The following is a 20195-nucleotide window of genomic DNA, read 5'->3' on the forward strand; positions in this document are numbered from 1 at the left end:
AGATTTATCACTTTGAACATAACATGTTACTTTGCATGGTGAATTATCTGAAAATAGTCCTTCTGAAATTCCATTACACACTTAAGGATTTAGCATTTCCTACCCTAATTTGATTATAAAATAAGTCTGTGTGTGCCAAGTATGTGCATTTTAAGTGAAATTTATTTGCATTTTCTTTCAAGTCAGGAGAGGGCAGAGGTGTGAGGGTGAAAAAGTCATGGGAGGACATAGGTGTATGGGAGCACACATCTTGACAGACCACAGGTGTGTAGGAGCACATGTCTAGGAAAGGCACAAGTGTGTGAGTGCACAAATCAGCAGTGTGTGAATGCACAGGTTGGTGGGTGCACCAGTACCGAGAGGTACCTCCAAAGATTGATCCAGGGAGGGCACAGCTCTGTGAGTGCACAAGCCATAGGAGGGCACAGGTGTGTGACTGCACAGTTGCGTGGGTGCAAAAGTCATGGAAAGTGCCTCCAGAGAAGTTTCACCATAAAACATTCCTTGACCTGGAGTTAAATATAATTGGCAACCATGATACCAAGAAACTGTCTTTACAGGGGTGAATGTTTAAAAATAGCATAGCAAGTCTTCACTAAACATCCCAGAACCTGTTGCAAAAGATATTGGCTGACATTTGGAGAAGTGAAGAGGGAACAACACTTTGTTATAGTGGCTACTTTATTATGCATTTCTGTGTAAATTACATGCCTGGTTATTTTAACATTATCAGTCTCTATAGCATCATTTCTTTTTCAAGAGAACTTTGTAGCTCAGGCAATAGGCTATTATAGTAAGCACTTGGGCTAAATGCAGTGTGCAAATAGACTACAACTTTGCACCACTTAATACATAATAATTGCATTTGCATATTTTTGAAGATGATGTTGTTGCCGAAGTTAATGTATATTTTTCGTACTATCCCATGCATTATCCCCAAAAAAGAATATGAATAAACTTCACAAACTGATAACCGCATATATTTTGAAATGAAAGCCTCCAAATTTGGCATACAGTCAGAAGATATTAAAAGAAAAGTAAGGTTTGCTCTTCCTAATTTGATGAAGTACAAAGCGTCTTGTATTCTAACACAATTGAGATATTGGGCACTTCCCATTTTCTACAAACCATGGGTTGACTTGGAGTAAGCTTCACATCAATAAAGATCCATAGATGATCTAATTTGGACTCCCAAACAATTCCGACCAACTTTTAAGCAAATACTTACTGCAATCATTTTAAAAGTAAGCGATGGGACAGTTGCACTATATAAAGAAATTGTTATGCCTACTTGTAATCCATCCTTAAGAGCCCTACCAAAATGAATCCCAGATTTAAAGCTTTCTGCTTGGTACTCCATATTTTCTGCATATTCACTACTTCTTTTTAGCCAAATACAGGAACTGTTTGGTATCTTAACCAAAGAAGTATACCTATGCCAATATCTCCAAATTAGACATTGGTAATCTGAAAAATTTAATCTTAAACTTAATCTTAAATTAAAACTTAATCTTAAATTAAAAGCTCCCTATGTTTGCCCCAGCCCCAATACTTTTCAGACTTATGAAAGGAAATAGTAGAGCATAAATAACATTTTGGCATCAATACTTGCTATTCTTTCTTCCTCCTCCTGCCTCTAGACCTGCATAAAATAGTTCTATTATGACGTCCCTGGACTTGCTATATAGCTTACAAAAAGTGATATTATTTATAACTAGCGTTTGCCAGGTGCGAATACTACATAAATAATACCGGAAATGGTCTCATGCAATTGCAAACAGAATGATACCAAACTCGATGTAATGTAAAAAGTTCATCACTTTATATTTTCTATTAAAAGATAGAAAAAAGGATAAACTTATTTTACGGTTGTAATGATAGTAATTGCGTTGTGTATTAATTGCATCGCAACTGAATGTAATGTACAGAAATTATTTATTACCACCTTCTTCCAATTATTAAACTTCAACAATGCGTATTTGGCCACATATAAATAGCCACAAGAATATCTATAGCCAAGAATTGGAAAGACCCCTCACCTCCTAATCTTAATAAGATTATATCCAAAATTAAATTTAGTTTCAAGATGAAGACTCTAGTTATACCTTATTCCTCCTCTGCTTCTTCTTAGATTATCAAATGATTTAAATGGCATGAATATGTCATGGTTGGGGAGGGTACGCCCATCACCCAGACCAACTCACATCTAGATCCCTAACCATTTAGCCTAAATGAATTCCTTCACAACTAAGTCTTATCATGATTGGCTAGCTAATTACTTTCCAGTAGTTGAAATGCTGTGTTAAGTCTGTCGAAGTCAGCAAATTGTATAAGGTCATTTCAATTAAAGTCTAGCAAACTTGGTTGTCTTTGTCTGAAAAGATGCGTACGGTACGCATCGACGTACAAGGGCACGCTACGGCGTGAAAGGGCATACGCATCCACTACACGTGGCAGCAACAGTAATTGGTCTTTTACCATACATTCGCACAAACACGCATACTTATAAAATAGTACACATTAATGGTAGTTGCAACACATAGTCAGTTATGTCGAAATATAGTAGTATTTCTATGTTATATCAGAGTTACATGCATATTAGTGAAATACACGGAACAGGTTGAAGGAATCACATCATGAGTGGTATCATAATGAACCTCATTACATATTCTACTGTTTGGTTCACTCTGCGAGGGAATCGCAGAGTGCATACACAAGTTATGAATGATAGGGAATTATGAACTACTTAAGACTAAGGAATCTTGGCGGGAAGAGCCGAGCATACCCCCTGGAGAGGTGACCCCCTCCTTTGGATTCCTTAGGATGAACTAGCCAATGACTGACAACCCCTTGGACCTTCCTGAGACCTGGACGAATAGATGCAAGCTATACCATCTTCATTGTATTACTGTATTTGATTGTGTATATAAGCAGCAGCCTCACATCCAGTGTTCAGACATCTTGTCCCCAGACTTCAGGATTGAATGACTGCACTGGATCCAGAGCGCCTGCGATAAGTAACGGCTGTATTTATTATCAATTCGCTTGAGCATATTATTCTATTTGCGAATAAATCTTTGTGCGTTGGAAACACAAATCGAGGTTCGACAATCGTTATTGGTTAGCAACAATACGCACATAACAAGTCATATGATATACTGGATATTTCCTTTAATTTTTAAATAACCACCCTCCCGCCAAAAAAAAATTCACAATAAAAATCATTGATGAAAAAAAAAACATATTTGGCCTGGGTCATTAAGGAGAGCAAAGAAAAAAAGCAGTAAATTGATCCAGGTCAAACCATGTTACAATGCAAGGGGTGGAAATTAGTTTGTTATTTTGCACCGAAGGAAAATACTGGCTGCTTTTTCAAGGAGCACACAAATACTTGATAGCTTTATTTTTAAAACTTAAATTTAAAGTTGATCAAGGTCATGCCCTATTCCAACAATAAATCTGTCCCCCCATTTTAAATTTACCTCCCCCAAACATGGTTTTGCTAAGGTTCAAAGGAACTCCATTTTTTGCTTTGCTCTTCTTAATGACTCAGACCCATAATATAGAAAGTTTCCATTGTGTTAAAACAAATTCTCTTTAGTCCATGGCTGCCAATTGATATAATGTCATAAGCATAGCAAAACATAGTTTCATTATAAATAACAAACAAAAAACATTTGTGGACATTTGCTTTACTAGCAAGCTACATGCGTGTACAATTCCAGATACATAACATCAGCCTTGCTGAGATAATGCTGTCATGGACATCATTATCATTCAGGAATAACATCGGCTCTATAAACATGCATATTTATCCAAGCACCTGGGTCTGTAGAATGGGCTTACTGTACATGGGCTATTTTAGTCCGCCCCTTACCTCCCATGTTCCTCCTCTCAAGTTGGGGTAGTAAGTGACAAATGCATTGTTTCAGACTGCACAGTGTGATTTCAAGTAAGATGTGCTACGCAAACTAGCGTATGCTTAACTGTGAATAGGGCTCTTTACTGAAATGGAATTGGTTGTAGAATACATTCTTTTTGATCCAAATTATTTGCAATCTCTGCGGCTAAATAAACATCAGGCCAGCAATAATTAGCAGAGTTGTTAAAGACAGATTGTTAAAAATGAAGAATGAAGGTCACAATGGCAGACAAATAGCTTGTTAGTGTTTCAAATAAAAATATTTCTGTAAGAGTGGACAATAGAGTTCCATTCTTAACTGATAAGGCAAAAACAAATTTCAAACTCTTCTGAAATGAATATAAAGTCTTTATTCCTTTCACATCTGGGGGTAAATGTATGAATCTCCGGATTCTTCATCTCCGGCGTGTTCAGCCTCTTCAGCGCTTAAATTTAAAGCGGCGCTGCATTGTAAAGGGAAGTTTCCCTTTACAATGCAGCGCCGCTTTAAATTTAAGCGCTGAAGAGGCTGAACACGCCGGAGATGAAGAATCCGGAGATTCATACATTTACCCCCTGATGTGGAAACTTCTCAAACACAGAGAAATGTGTCATTGTGCAGACAAATACATCTTTTTATACCACAATGTAATGATCTTATTTACAGTTTCTTAATATGGTAAAAAAAATTCTGATAAACTTTAAACCTAAAGGTAAATAAGTTTGTTCTTTTGCACTAAGAATACATCTGTTCAGATCACTTCACCTTGCCAGCTGAATTCTGAAGAGAACTGAATTTGACACACAAAATATAAGAATACTATATTGCTTAATTGATACTATATTACCCATAAACAGTTAATATTGTGTCAATCTGATTGGCTTCTACAACATTCCACCTTTTGATCTATCTTGATCAATTATACAATAAATAAAACTAAAGAAGACTTTGTATGATGCATAAACATGGTACAAGGAATATACATAGAAGATTGGGTCAAGTGCCTATATTTTTCATACAGTGCTATAGGGAATCCGATGGTAATCGGTATTCCGGCGCTTGGAATACTGATACCCACTATTGCGGCAAAACAATCATGATGACTGTAATAACGAAATCAATTAAATGTAGACTTACCTTAACACAGACAGCTCATATTTCCGAAAACACTGGTATGTGACTGGTGCTAAATCTGAAGATACTTGAACCTGCGCTTGAATTTGACGTCACGCAAGTGAGCAACATTTAAAGCAGCATTTTAATGTAAGGGTTAGGATTAAGTTAGGGTTAGAGTTAGGCTTAAATTTACATATTGCAACATTGCTCACTTCGCGTGACGTCAAATTCAAGTGCCGGCACCCAGTATCTTCTGAATTAGCACCACTCACATAGCAGTGTTTTCAGAAATGTCAGCTCTCTTTGTAAAGTCTACATTTAAATGAAGTAATTATTACAGCCATCGTGGGGTTTTTGTCGCTATAGTGGGTGTCAAGCTCCAGAATACCGTACCCAACCCAGGGAATCACTCACCCTCCTGTTTCATCAAAATCCCTTGCATATACATATATTCTGGAATAAATTTAATCTTTTACAATTTTACACATGTACTTTTCATAAGATAGAGTTACATTCATGAATTGAATTAATTTCTTCCAGTGATAGAGGAATACAATACAATGGATACCCCTTTCTGCAGAGGTAGGTCAGTGGCACACACAGGGGGGGTTTCTGAGTCTCTAGAAACCCTCCCCTGCGCTAACTAAGTGGCCACTGTCCTATACAGCAGCCGCGGCGCTGTCAAAGAAGCGTCCGCGGCGGTGCTGTATTGTATACAGCACCGCCGCAGACGCTTCTTAGACAGCGCTGCAGCTGCTGTATAGGACAGCGCTGGCGAAACGGAGCTGCTGCGCATGTGCAGGCGCATGCGCAGCAGCTCTCTCTCGTGGTTTTTTGTTTTTTTTTCGCTCGGCGGGGAGAACCCCCCCCCCCGACAATCCTCCGTGCGCCCCTGTAGGTATATGAGTACACAACCAACAAGCAAATTAAATTTAGCATTATGAGACCTTCGATAAATCCTCTCACTTTCACTGAAAACCTGCTCCTAATCTCCCTGAACATAACGGAGATCTACTAGATGAGCCATTTTGGAATACCCCCTCCCAATTTATTACTCTTTTGACATCCCTTCACAAACCTCTCCTCCACCGTTTAGCTACTTGTGTCCTATCTAATTATAGATAATTGGAAAGAATCAAATAAAATTGGAATTGGATTTTAAGTGAAAACAAAAATCTGTTAAAATGTTGACCTGCTGTAATCTATACTATAGTACTTTTCTGAAAAGTTTACCCTTCCTTCTTTTTAAATGTATCCCTTCCCTGTAAAATGTGTTTGTTTTCAAAAACTTCCATAAACTGTACTAAAAAAAAAATAAAAAGCTTCGGGAATGGAAGTGCAATGCTTGATGGGTGTATGTACCATTTTCAAGTGGGGAGAAGCAATACTGCATCCAAACAGAGCTAAAGACAGTACTGCTTCAAGGCTCATAAAAATACATTTTATTCCCATAGTTAAATTGCATAAGTACAAGTTTTAACATTTGGCAGAAATCAATTATTAGACCAATTTATTAGAACAACCAAAAAAGCACAAATGAATTGAAGAATAATCATGTAAACTGCAGAAACAAATCATATAAACAGCTTAAGGTGAAAATTAAAAAAAAATAGAACTTCCATTGAACACTTAAAAACATCAATCAGCAGACAATTACACAATATTCCTCAATCCTTCTACATAAAACATACTTCTCATTAACATAGAATTGACAAGCTACCAAAATGTGTGGAAGTATAAATGTGAATTATTAAGATCTGTTCATGGTGCCTGGACTGTTCTGTGCCAAAATGAGTTTTGTGTTTATTCCAGAAATATTGGAAATGACTAAGAAAATGTTTGTAAAATGAATTTTATTTTTGGATGATGTGAACATCAGACTCATTTAGCATCAAATTATGTGCACAGCTTCATTATAAAATAAATGTTTCAAATATTTTTCCAGTCTTTGGTATGTACAAATGCATAGACAAAGATTCAAAATTATATGAATAGCAATAGACAATAGGTATATGACTTAAGACAAAGACACACATGTATCTGCACAGAAGTATGCATAAAAGTAGGCACATTCCCTTTTAATTTACACAAGTGAAAACATGACCAAAAAGCATATCCATTGTCAGAGTTAATCCGTACCTATCTTTTAATTTAATCTGTCCACCCCCATTTAAAGAGTAAGTCTATTGTCAAATAATATCTTTAATCATTTGTGTTTGTAATACATACCAAAGAAATGAGTCTGTGGTTTAATTTTATTATTTGAACTCCATAAGTACCTTTTGCAAGAGGTTCTCTGTAGACAGATTTTTTACATTGTATATTTTCAAAATGTAGTGAGGGAAAGGCATATTGTGCAAATTAGTATGGCAATAAGCTACATTTCATATACAAATATTGAAAACTATATCCTATATTAACAGTGAATGCTGTCTGCCTTTCAAGTATGGTTGCAGAATAGATAACACATTACTCACAAGCACTCTGTGCAGTAAATCAGCGTCCCACTCCTAGGCAACGGGACGCTCTCCATTCATTCTGTTGGCGGTCAGAAACACTTGACCTCCGAAATCACCAGCCACCTATCAGGGCCCACTTTTCCCTATTTAAGGCTCCTCCTAACTATGTTCTGATGCCAGAGTATTGGTTCACCAGCTATAGCGTTCGTGTTACCAGTTACCTGGTCCTATTGTTTGCTGTTTGTTTCTGACCCCTGGCTTGTTGCTTGAATACTCTTTTGCTCATCATTTAGTACTGCATTACCCGCTCTGATCCTGACCTTTGGCTTGAGTCTGACCATCCTCCTGGATTCCCGTTGTCTACTGCGCTATCGTTTGGCTTCTGGCCTGGACTGTTTGACCATTCCTGCTCAAAACTCTATTACAACGGTGACTAATTTGGAGAACGCCGACCTGTATACCTCATGCAGCCAAGTCCATACCTCTTTACGAGGGGTCCCTGGTGAACACCGGTGGTGCGTTAGACTCTGCGCCTCCCTGTTTAGTTGCATCAATGCCAGTCAGTGGTGGTTCCAGCATTGTTTGCATGACAGTGATGTGAGGCTTGCATGCAGCTGCTCAGCTATGGAAACCCATTCCATTACGCACCCGATGCACAATTATTGTGCTTACGTTAATGCCAGTGGAAGTTCTAATATTTACACTTACAGTGGACTGTAGAATATCCAGCAGGGATGAAATTTCACAAACCGTCTTATTGCAAAGTTGGCATCCTAACACAGTACCATGCTGGAAGTCACTGAGCTCTTCAGAACGCCCCATTTTGTATCACATATGTTTGCAAATGGAGACTGCATGGCTAGGTTCTAGATTTTATTTACCTCAGGTTACAGGTCTGATTGAAACACCTTGATAGATAGATAGATAGATAGATAGATATATATGTGGCTCTCCACATATATATGTGTGGTATATATATAGCCCCACCAGATGCATTATGGTATTTTGTTTTTAGCATTTTTTCTTGTCATTTGCTTAGTATACAGTTAAATAGATGTACATTGTCAGAGAAAGAACTATACTATTGGTGCTTTTCAGGTTCCTTATGGAAACAGCCATACAGATATTCAGAATTTTTATTATGTTATCACATTGCTGTAATGCATTATTAAATAACTCATATGTCATTGTATAGTTGCATTCATATTTTTATATTGCTATATTAGTATTACAACTGTGTCTTGGGATCCTGTGTCCTTTTTCAGCCTATGAGTTATTTACTCCTTTTGTAGCTTTCTTTTTTTTCAATTATGATATTGTAAATGTCCCATGATTGATACACATACCAATGATTAGTAACTTGTATGTTTTTAAAGATCATGTCCAATCCAGCACCACACCTTACAAATCCAGGTACTGTAACTCAGTAATATGTGTGCACAGAACAGTGTCTATTGTTATTGCTGGTTATTTTGACTGCTCAAAATTAGGATTTCATTTTTAATTCTTTCACTTGTTTGTGTGTGCTTTTTCTCTTAGTATAACCTGTACTCTTCATGTTCTTGGGTATTAATTTCTCTACGAGTTGATTTTAATTAGCCCATATTATTTCCTTGGAAAGTACACATGGTAAACCCTACACATCTCTTTTGAAGTTAATTTACATGAAGTAATCTATCTTACAGATAATAGCATACATACAGTTGAATATTACATATATCTACATATAGAGCATATCTGTATTACTATTTTCATTTTTTTTGCAAAGATCAAAAATTATTATTGGTAAGGTGCATGTTTGGATCAGATCATGTAATTTACTTAGTGGTTCACTGCAGTCATAGGTGCATTAAAACTGACAATGGACTTCAAAAGAATTACTCTAGTCAACACATTGCCAACAGATAAAAAGATTCAATAAATAAATCAGACCTTGGCCTCACCTTTACTATTTTCATGACAAAACTGTATTGATTGCTGGGTTTTAATTAGTTGAGATCATCTAGTGTGTAGAAATTGCACTCAGTAGTTCATTATCAAGACATAGCACTGGGAAAACATAATCTCAAATATACATCCACTCATTGTTTTATTTAAAATGTTATTGCTGTTGTTTTTAAACAGCAACCTACTCACAATATATAATAGATGTTTTAAAAGAAAAATATATTTATAACTGGAAATAATATTTTCACTGTAAATGAATTATCCTGCACAATAAATATATACTATATGCACATAAATATATTTTTTTAAATTAGCATGTGGTTGTCTGAGTCAAAGTAGCCACATTTTTTTCTTTCACAATGAAGTAACATATTCATACAACACTGCTCCTAGGGGGGTATTCAATTGATAGCGAGTTCTTTTTTTTCCCCGGCACGAAAAAAAAAAAACTCCCGCGGTTTTTTGACGGTAATAGCGACTGGTTTGAGTTAGCGCAGCAGGAAAAATCGTGCAATTCAATTGAAAAAGCGGGAACGCTGCCCCCGTGCGTTAAAAATTGTGGTGGCGAGATTTTAGGGGAGTGAAGGGGAGTTTTAACGCGGTCATGTATAACACAAAGAAAAAGGTTTTGCATACATTTCCATACTTTAGATTGCTTTACAAATTGATAATATCTAGTACTTTCTTTAGCATATTTTTTAATTGAACTATTTTTTACCATACAATCATCTATAGCATGTCCAAACACATTACTACATTAATTGTTGCACCAAAAACATACATAAATATAATTAATTAGTGATTTTATTTATTTTTTTGGCGAATTTTTTTTATTTCATTATTTTTTCACAAGAAAACCAACTTACACAAGTTAGGCATTAGTGATAAACATAAGTTTAACTTTTTTTCCACATTTTTACATGATTTCAAATACTTTTCAGAGGTTTTTTTATTTTTTAACACACCCAAGAAGGTGCGAGATAAAACAGCATATTTTCCTGTTTTACCCGACGCGTTAAAAAACAATTGAATAGCTTTTAACGCGGCTGCCTCTCGCACACCCTATGCTTTCAATAGACCTTCTACTGGAGCGTGAGAGAACCGTTTTATGAAAAAAACCATAGCGTTTAAAATGACTTAACACGGTCAAAAAAGAAACTCGCTGACAGTTGAATACCTCCCCTAGTATTCAAATTACCTTGACAAATATTAGTAAACGTGTTTGATTAAAATCATTATTGATTCACCACAATCAAATGCTTAATTTGTTAAAAACTGGTTTGGCTTCCTCCACACCCAGAGCCATCTTTCTGTGACATAGGTGAATTGGAACTGTGGTGAGTACGTTAGGAAATGGGCGGTGTTTTTCAGCTGTCACTGTTTGAAATTTACACTTTTTTGTTTTTAAACATTATAGGTTATTTATATTAGTAAATTAATTATGGTTTTTTTAAAAAAAAAAAACTTTAACCACACCTACTGCCATATTTGTTTGAGTGAAAAGCAGCATTTATAGTAAAAAAAAACATTTGGGGCAAAATTTGTATAAATATTAAATTACTTTCAACCAAATCTACTTTATTTTAGCTAAAATGTGTTTGAGACAGACAATTTTCTGTCGTAAATAAAACAAAATACATTTAAATAATTTTACACCCAACATACTGTTTCAATTATTGTGTGAAAAGGCGGCATCTCTAAACAGAATTTCATAATTTTGCAGTGTTTATTTGCCTGAAAAAGAGACATGTATAAGACAACTAAGGAGGAGATTCAATTCAACGCAATGTTTCTGATGTCCAGCATGAAGTCCTCAATATTTTTTCCTCACTCTCCATAGAGATACGCAGAAAATTGAGCAGAGATTCCTTATCGTAATAGGCGGGACATTGGCGTTGACCAGCGTCACATTGCATTGAATTTAAATAAATTTCTCCCTGATTGTCACATATTGATGCTTGTTAAAGTATGCTTAAAGAAACTGAACATTTCTGCCACAAAGGCAGAAGGCCAACAGGGTGTGTCTACAGTAAGATTGTTAGCCTGCTGCCTTTGTGGGAAAAATACACTTTTAAACCATTCCTAGCATTGTATACATGGGGTTGGTGGTATAAGTGTGGGAGAAGAATTAGATCTCAGTGAGATAAGCCATTTTACTATTTATACTTGGTATGAGGCCAATTTGGACACTTGGAATTTTGTCTGCTTTAAATCCACTATATCACACTATGTCTGGCGCTTTTTTGTGCATATATATATATATATATATATATATATATATATCTTTTACAAAATGTTACAGACTACTCACACTATACATGTATTGTGCAGCTGATTTTTGAGCAAGAGGAGTACATGCATAAAAGGACTATTTCCCCTGAAACATTATTTGAGTTTTTTTGTCCAACTTTACCTTTTTGATAATTTTACACAATATTAACACTGACTAGTTACTGTGATTGTGAATCTTCAGAGGCTGTAAATTTTATAAATGTCACCATTTCTACATTTTGCGTGCAATAATTGACTATGTTTTGTAGGTACAATTCTGACGGCAGCACTGTATACATGTACATACAGTACAGTTGCATATGGGCATGTCACTGTTTCTATTGCAAATGTGGTTCATTTTGGCCACTGGTCTAGCTCAATTTTTCAATATTTCAGAAGATCATAATGTGGCACAAGGCAATAGGGCAATTCATATAGTCCTCCGTCATATGGGCATACATTTTTGAATTATGTCACTCTTGCGTTTTCTTCAAAGGATTGACACCCCATGTACATCGAAAAATATTTCTTTTTGTTACAGTTACATAGATTTTGTATGTTGAGGTGAGGAGAGAGTACAGTATGAATTTTTTGTTGTTCTTGCTCGATAATTTCTGTGCCACCATTGTTTCTCAGACATATTTTACTGAATCCCCGTAAAAAGTGTGCCCATTTTACATTTGTAAATTTTATGTAGTAGTGCTGAGAACAAATAGTTACCTGTTTGTTCAGCACTTTAAATATGCCTGCATTTTGTGCACACAAGAACAAACTTTGTGTCATGGCTGCTAGTTTGTCATATTCACCTACAACATAGTTTTCAATATGGCTTTCAGCATCATCAAAAGCATTGATCTGCTCTGGGCTGGTATCAATACCTTTCTTTCAGTCTTCCTCATCATGATTTCAAGATGTAGTAATGTGTGGACTTGCATTTGAAAGGGCAGTAGCTCATTGCTGTTTTCACTTGCATGCCCTTCCTGCATAAGGCCTAATGATGACTCTTACAGGAGGAATATGAATATAATATCGCTAATGCCACAATCATCCCTGCTAACAAACTTAAAAGTGCCTCAGTAATTTATGTATGTCCTACGCAGTTGCCAATGCTTTGTTTGTAAATATACATTTTATGCACTTCCAACACATTTTAGATTATACATTACAATTTAATTAATGGATTTTCATTGGTGATGCCAGCATTCAATCCTAGCCATCAATCATTAATAAATAAAGGATTATTCAGTGTAGATCGGTTGATCAAGAGCTACAGGGCACACATCTAGTTGTTAAAAGTAGAGGGTATAGCAAAGAGATGCTTGTTTCAGTGATGTGTATCCAAACGTGATAGTTGTAGTGACTGGTCTACTCAGATTCTAATGAGTAGTATGGTGTAGTATGGATGTTCTGGAACAGCTACTATGACAGTTCGGAATATGTGAAGATGCACATAGGTAAATATTCTTGACAATAGTATGGCATAAATAATTGTAAAATAGGTACACAATTCTATTGAAGCTTTCTATAACTCTGTCATAACATGAATGAGAAGTTAGAACAGTTACAGAACCCAACAATGGATACAATAATGACAAGTAAAAAGTAGCTATTCAGGAGATACAATACACATGATAGTGTTTCTCTGCTCCTGAGTTATAACCAATTGGAAGGAATAATCACTGTCTTGACATTATTCCTTCAGAAAAGTATACAGTCTTTCTGTGTGTATTGATACCGCTTTATATTCTTTAAATGTGAATAGCATACTTTGTGGAGGTGAGCATTTCTTATGTAAGAATCATAGGTATGTTTGTCCATACTGTAACATGTGAATAAATGAAACACAACTCATAATGTGAAATACCTTAAAAAAGTGGATGAAATAAAAGTTGAGTATGCACTCACATTTACTTGTTAATAGACAGGGGTTGAAATCAGGTGTCATGCATCACAGTGGGCAACCTGGGTAACTGATTTTCTTTTTCCCTGTCCAGGCATCCTTAGTACAGTTTTTCAAGTGGTGCAATGGAGAAAAAGAATAAGTCAAAGTCAAGTCAAGTCAACATTATTAAATATAATAAAAGTTATGCACTCGCATAGTGTCACTGATGTATAGGCATATAAACATCTAGTGGTGTCACTCCCATTTGTGCAGGACTTCTCTGGAGGTGATCATCCTAGCAGCGCCTGCTAACCTTGTTTCTCCTAAAAGAAAAAACAAATAGCAAAAAGCTAAACAGTTTACGGGTAGTCCATATGCTTACAAATATCATGAATGTACAAACGTGTGTAATAATAAGTAAGTCATTGAAACACCGAACTATAAGTATATTAGGGTAAAAGAAAACAAAATTGTCATAGGTGGGCTACTAACATAGCTAATAGTCTGAGGGGATGAAGATGTGGTAATAAGTCATTTGGTAATGTCAGCTAGCATGGAGGTTGGATCCATATGAGCACAAAGAGTGACTTTTCATAGAACTGGTGATTAGTGGAAAATATAAGCAGGCTAAAAGGCAGCTGTCAGGAACTTTTTCACAGCCATTTAGCAGTTCATATAGTTGGTGTCAAATTTCTCAGTTATTAGTTGAATAGAAGTATTTATTAAATTAATTTCCTTAACTCTGACTTTATGTATTCAGGAAAAAATATGAGAGTTTATTCTTGATGGATATCTCAATCTTTAATGTGGGTAACTGATGATAATCTAATTTCTGTTTGTGTCCCAAAGCAACTAATTTACAGTAATACATTCTCTGAATCAACTCAGTCTCTTACTAAACCCAACACAACCTCTTTGCTGTGTCTGCTACAACAATCAATAGTAAAGATGAAACAATTCACAGTCATGGACACAGCAATGGTACCAGAGGCCTTTAATCCTCCAGTAGCTCCTGTTGTTTCCTTGTAAATTGCAGATGTATAGCACACTCAACTCTTGATAGGTGCCTTTTGGTAAGCCTTCTGCTAGTCTACTCTTTTTCATAGCAAAGCTCTCACTTTGCTCCTTCCACTATTGCCGGGCCCCATAGAGAGAGCAAAAGGTAACTCCACAATGGCATTTAATGCTCTGTGCTTTAAGCATTATCTTTCCATCAAGCTGCTAGCAGTGCTACAGTACTCCTTCATCTGTCTATGGGGATGCCTGTGTGGAAATTCTGCTAGAAAACAAAGTTGATTTGTAAACAATCCTTCAAATTTTGTCACATTATTCAATTTAATTGCAAATCAATTTGGCAATAGGATTGGTCAAATAATGTTTCCTAATAGAAAGTCCCAACTAATCTTTCCCATCCTAGAGCCATATTTTACTCTCTGTGGTGCGTCTAGTGCAAATAGAAGTTAAAGATGTTATTTGTTAGCATTGTTTTGGATTATTTTTATGGTTTGACCCATTTTTGTTTTAACCTTTATAGACTTTAAACTTTATTTTTACAGTTTTTATAGTTTATAAATTAAGTTTTTTATTTCTCAGCTAATTTGGTTAAATTATATTAGTACTTTGTTGTTTGCATAGCCTTGTTCCCTCTAAATAAATATGCTTCTGTATCAATATTTGACATAGATATTTGCACCATGGTTTGATGTGTTCAAATTACATTTAGGAAAACTTCACATTGATTTAAAGACAGTTTATTTATGTATTGCTTTTTTTTATTTTGTTTGTTGTTGTTTTTATTTGTTTTTGGCTCTAATATACCATTGTCACTTTAAGACATATTGTGAAAAGAGAGATTTTTTTATGAACTTAGTAAACACACAGACAAAATTCACTTGCAGCTATAATAAAGTATAATGTAATATTTGGAAAACTTTTCCCAAAAAATGACATGTAACTCAAACTTTTTCGTAAGCTTTTACAATAAATTATAAAGCTATATTTTGAAGCACAATGCACATATTTTTGTTGCAATTTATAACACTGAAAAGTTTTATTCACAAATAATAAACAATAATTTACACCACATTCAACTGTCTCTGCTATGGAATTTATGCAAAATTCACCTAAGGTGTGATATAACAATATTTTGCACCACCATGCCTTAGACACATAAAGGAGGGGTATATAAGATAATAAAACTATCCAGTTATTTCAGTGGGGAGAATATATTTGCAAAACAAAACAGTCTTCTGGCACAAGTTACAGTACTTCAAAACTCACATCTCAATTTTGGAGCTTGTTTGATGAAGATTAAATTAATTTCTGAAATGTCCACTTTGCTGTCACACTTGCATTAAGGTATAATATCTCAATCTGGAAACACACCAACCACAGTCATTTAGTAACATGTAGTAAATAAGACTGTTTTGAAACACCTTTCCCCTATGCAGGGAATTGTTGATAATAAAACAGTTGATTATAAGAAAAAAATATGAGGAATATTTACAATACCTCCAAGAACATTTTTTTTATATTTTCAGCCCTCTGTTGTGCCAAGAGCCTCATCTTCCAAGTATTGCAAAATGTGGCTTAGTCTTAAATGTACTTTTAAATTGTCATCCTGTTCACTGCTGCTATAACCTACCTCATTTTTATCACTTAAAGTAGTCATGAAAGAAAGAAGTAAAGCTGCTTTTTCAATAATCATTAATAGTGATAATGAATCAGATGTCCAAATTAGTTAGCCAGTCCATTATGTATTTGAGTCATATCCAATACCTTGACTTAAAATCACGCTTTTTATGTTTTTATTTTGTTTTTCCTTTAATGTGTCTTTTCTTCTTGAAGATTCTAATACTGTTTCTGATTTACTTGGCAATGCAATTTGAAACAAGCTGCAATCCTGTACAGCAAAGGTCATTGTGACAGAATGGACCACCTATGCCACCCTGTCTGTTGTTGATGGGAACCAGCTGGGTTTACTTTGCCACCGTTCCCTTTTGTTATCCAAAATGCACCCTCTAATCGCATTAGGAGTGGCTTACAAATGCTGGCACCAATGGACTCATTACCGTCATCCAGTACAAGGTTTCTTCTGGGTAACTGACGCTGCTAGTGTACCCTGTTACTGGTATACCTGGACTGGTACCCCTGACCTCTTCCTATGGATCAGGGTTGCTGTGGATGGATCCCCCCTGGCCTACAACACTGGCCAGAGCTTCTGGGTAGCGAGCAGAGCGGTGGTACCGGAAAGCTGGATCCAAAAGTCAGAACAGCCAGGAACGGACTAGAGTTGAGTCTAATCTGTAGGTCACAGGGATAGACAAGTTTCTAAGCAGGTCTTTGAAACAAGAGATGTTTATTTGCTCACCCTAGTTGAAGGTGCCAGTGAGCATGTCCGGTGAAACAAGAAGAACAATTTTCAATACAAAACAGTGCTTTTTTTAATACAGTTTTGGACACAGCCTCACAGGGTAAGCCAGCCCCCTGAAATCTGAGTTATTTTTAATATCAGGATGCAATATGTTTACCCAAACATGGATTTATATGCAAAACAAAGCTAACAATATTTACGCTTATCTGTGATATTCTAAAACTTGCTGTGATTTCCTGCATCTTGTTTTAGACAGAGAAATTCTACCAGCAAGTCTAATTAAACCTTCCCGTGCCTTCAGGTTTTGGTCATCACACATCAAAAGGTCTAATTAACTTGAGATTAACATGGGTCCTTTCTTCAGTTTCAGAATACACCTTTCCTCTAGCAAAGTTAAAACAAAAAAACGAATTTCCTCCCCTGGTCTTAGAAATAAAGATATTTCCTTTACCAATATGCACACAAAATCAAAAATAAGTTCATTGACCATTATATAAATAAGCACCTGCACTATATCCTTTACATAAATTTATACCATAAAATAATTATAAGTGATCCAGTCACAGTCATAATATATATTGGGCACCAGGGTACCACTTTATTTCAGGGCTAGTACATCTTTCAGCCACAACATTCACAATTTTCTTTGGCAAGCGAAGTAGGATTTTTATTGTACCTACAACCTTTTATCTCATTACAGTCTGTGTAAATAATTTCAGTTATTAAAATAATTAAGATAATAAACAATTGTTTTTAATTTTATCACAGCATAATCTGGTATTTTTCGCATCACCGTTATCATGGTTTCCATTAAAAGAAACCAATACTTGCACCCATGTGCATGCTGGCACTTGAATTGTCACATAGGTGCAGTATAAATAGTGCCCTGTCATGAAATAAGAACTGATGCCCCTATTATATATAATAATCCCTACTGTTAGCAATCAAACAGTATTGCCTCCTTAATATAAGTATGTATTCATATTGCCAAATAATATAATAGTACAATAATATTTCCCCCTTAATATAATGAAATATTAATTTTGCCTGCATAAGTTAATTATAAATTACTTTTGGCCCATTAAATAATAAAGAATGATTGCCCCAATAATTTATAAGTCAAATGTGCTTCCTCTAATGTTGTGAATAGTCAGATAGTTCAAACAGCATCTCACCTTTCAAAACCACCCTTTTTTCTGACTGTTTTTCTGCCATTTTTTCCAACAGTTTGTCTAATAAAATCAAGGTGTTTTTATTTATTTTTATCAAGTTAAAATACGGGATGACGATTTGTAATGAAGCACTTTGTTAAACTGTGTTTTTCCAGTGGTTTTCTAGATATTTGGCATTTAGTAAATTGTGTGACACCAACCACAGAGTTGACCTATAACCAACATTTAAACAAATCAACCTTTAGTAAATCTAGCCCTAAGCCTTTAATAAATATTTCATGATCTAGATCAATCACTTTAGATACTATATATATATTTGCACAATATAGGAGCTAAAATTTCAGAAATTACTTATTACTTATATCAAATTTGATAATAACTGTACTGTACCTTCCAATATCAGTGGCCACCTGCTCCTAGATAAAAAGTTTCACTTTTACGTCAGTTGTTGTTGCATGGGTTACTACGGTCTGTCACCTGATGCATTCCATCTCTTGAGGTGAGAACTTTTCAAACTGGAGCACAAAGCCAGACAATGAAATTGATGTAGATCTATGTCTTGATAAGAAGGATATCATTTTACATGTAGTTTGCAGAAACAAGTTAAAACAGTAAACAACAGTAATTGTATGTACAGTTAACTTTCTTTTTCTAAAGATAAATAAACTATTTAAAACAAGTATGCCATGTTACTACTTTTTCATCTTAATTTAATGTTAATAGTGTCTGACTATAAGTCAATGTTTTGTAGAAAATCAGATTTTAGGACATTAAGCACCTTTGGTGCAGCCAAAGTTTTTGTATATACTCCAGCAGTCACCTGTATATATTCCACCCTCCATTTTCCGATGCATTGATAGCTATTTGATTTCATTGGTTTGGGGAGGGGGAAGGGCTAAGGTCAAGCTCAGCTCGCTGTATAGATCCAGATCTTCTGGTGGATTTGCACTTCCTAACTTGAAACTATATTATTTTGCCTCTCAGTTGGTCCACCTTAGGGCATGGGTTTCGGACCCCGATTACCATGAGCTACATTGGGTGTTGGTACACCAATTTAATGCTAATCATACTCCCATACAGTCACTGCTGGCGGGGCGGCTTGGTATGCGGGCTCCTCCGCTCCTGATTCAGGCAGTTAAGATTTGGACAATCTGTAATAAAATAATGAAACAAACTGACATTGATCCATGTACTCCTATCTGGGGGGCAAAGAAATTTGAAAAGTTGAATACAGTGAAGAGGGCCAGGGAGTGGTCTCGGTTGGGTGTGGTGTCGGTAGGTCAGCTTTATGATACAAATTTACTTAAATTCTTCGAATAGTTGGTTGGGGAATTCTCTGTTTTATTCTTACCTTCAATTTCAACACACCCTAAACACACAATTTAAAGGGGAGACATTGGTGTTTGGGGTGGATCCACTGAGGAAACAATTACAGGCCTTGGGTTATAGAGGTCTGATCTCTCGAATGTATTCATGTCTTCTGTATGAATCCACTGCAGATGATTTGGATGGTTTGAGGAATCAGTGGGAAATAGATATTGGCCCTTTATCAGACAAGGAGTGGGGAATGGTTACAGACAGTACTAAAGGTTATACTTCATCATTAAAATTTCAATAAATACAGGTGTTTATCTTACACAGGGTCTACTTTACCACTATTAGATTGGCAAAATTTTGCCCGGATGTTACCCCTAACTGTCCGAAATGCAATTCGATCAATGCTAACTTTTGGCACCTTCTATGGGAGTGTTCATGTATACGAATCTTCTGGCGAAGGATCAGGAGATGTATTCAGGTTACTGGAATTGAAGTGTCTCTTAGTTCACCAGCCACTTGTCTCTTTGGGCTCCGATTGAAGGGGAAAGTTAATAAACTGACAAAAATGTACATTTCACAGTTATTGATGTTGGCTAAGGTCTGTATAGTGAGGCTGTGGTTGGCCCCGACGAGTCCCACGGTTAAAAATTTGGAAGGCACTGGTTAATACTACCATAAGGCACAAGAGATTTGTTTATACTAGCAGACAGGCTCTGAAGAAATTTGAGAATATATGGTACAGATGGTTAGAGTCTC

Source organism: Mixophyes fleayi, chromosome 9 (assembly GCF_038048845.1).
Source record: "Mixophyes fleayi isolate aMixFle1 chromosome 9, aMixFle1.hap1, whole genome shotgun sequence".
NCBI lineage: Eukaryota > Metazoa > Chordata > Amphibia > Anura > Limnodynastidae > Mixophyes > Mixophyes fleayi.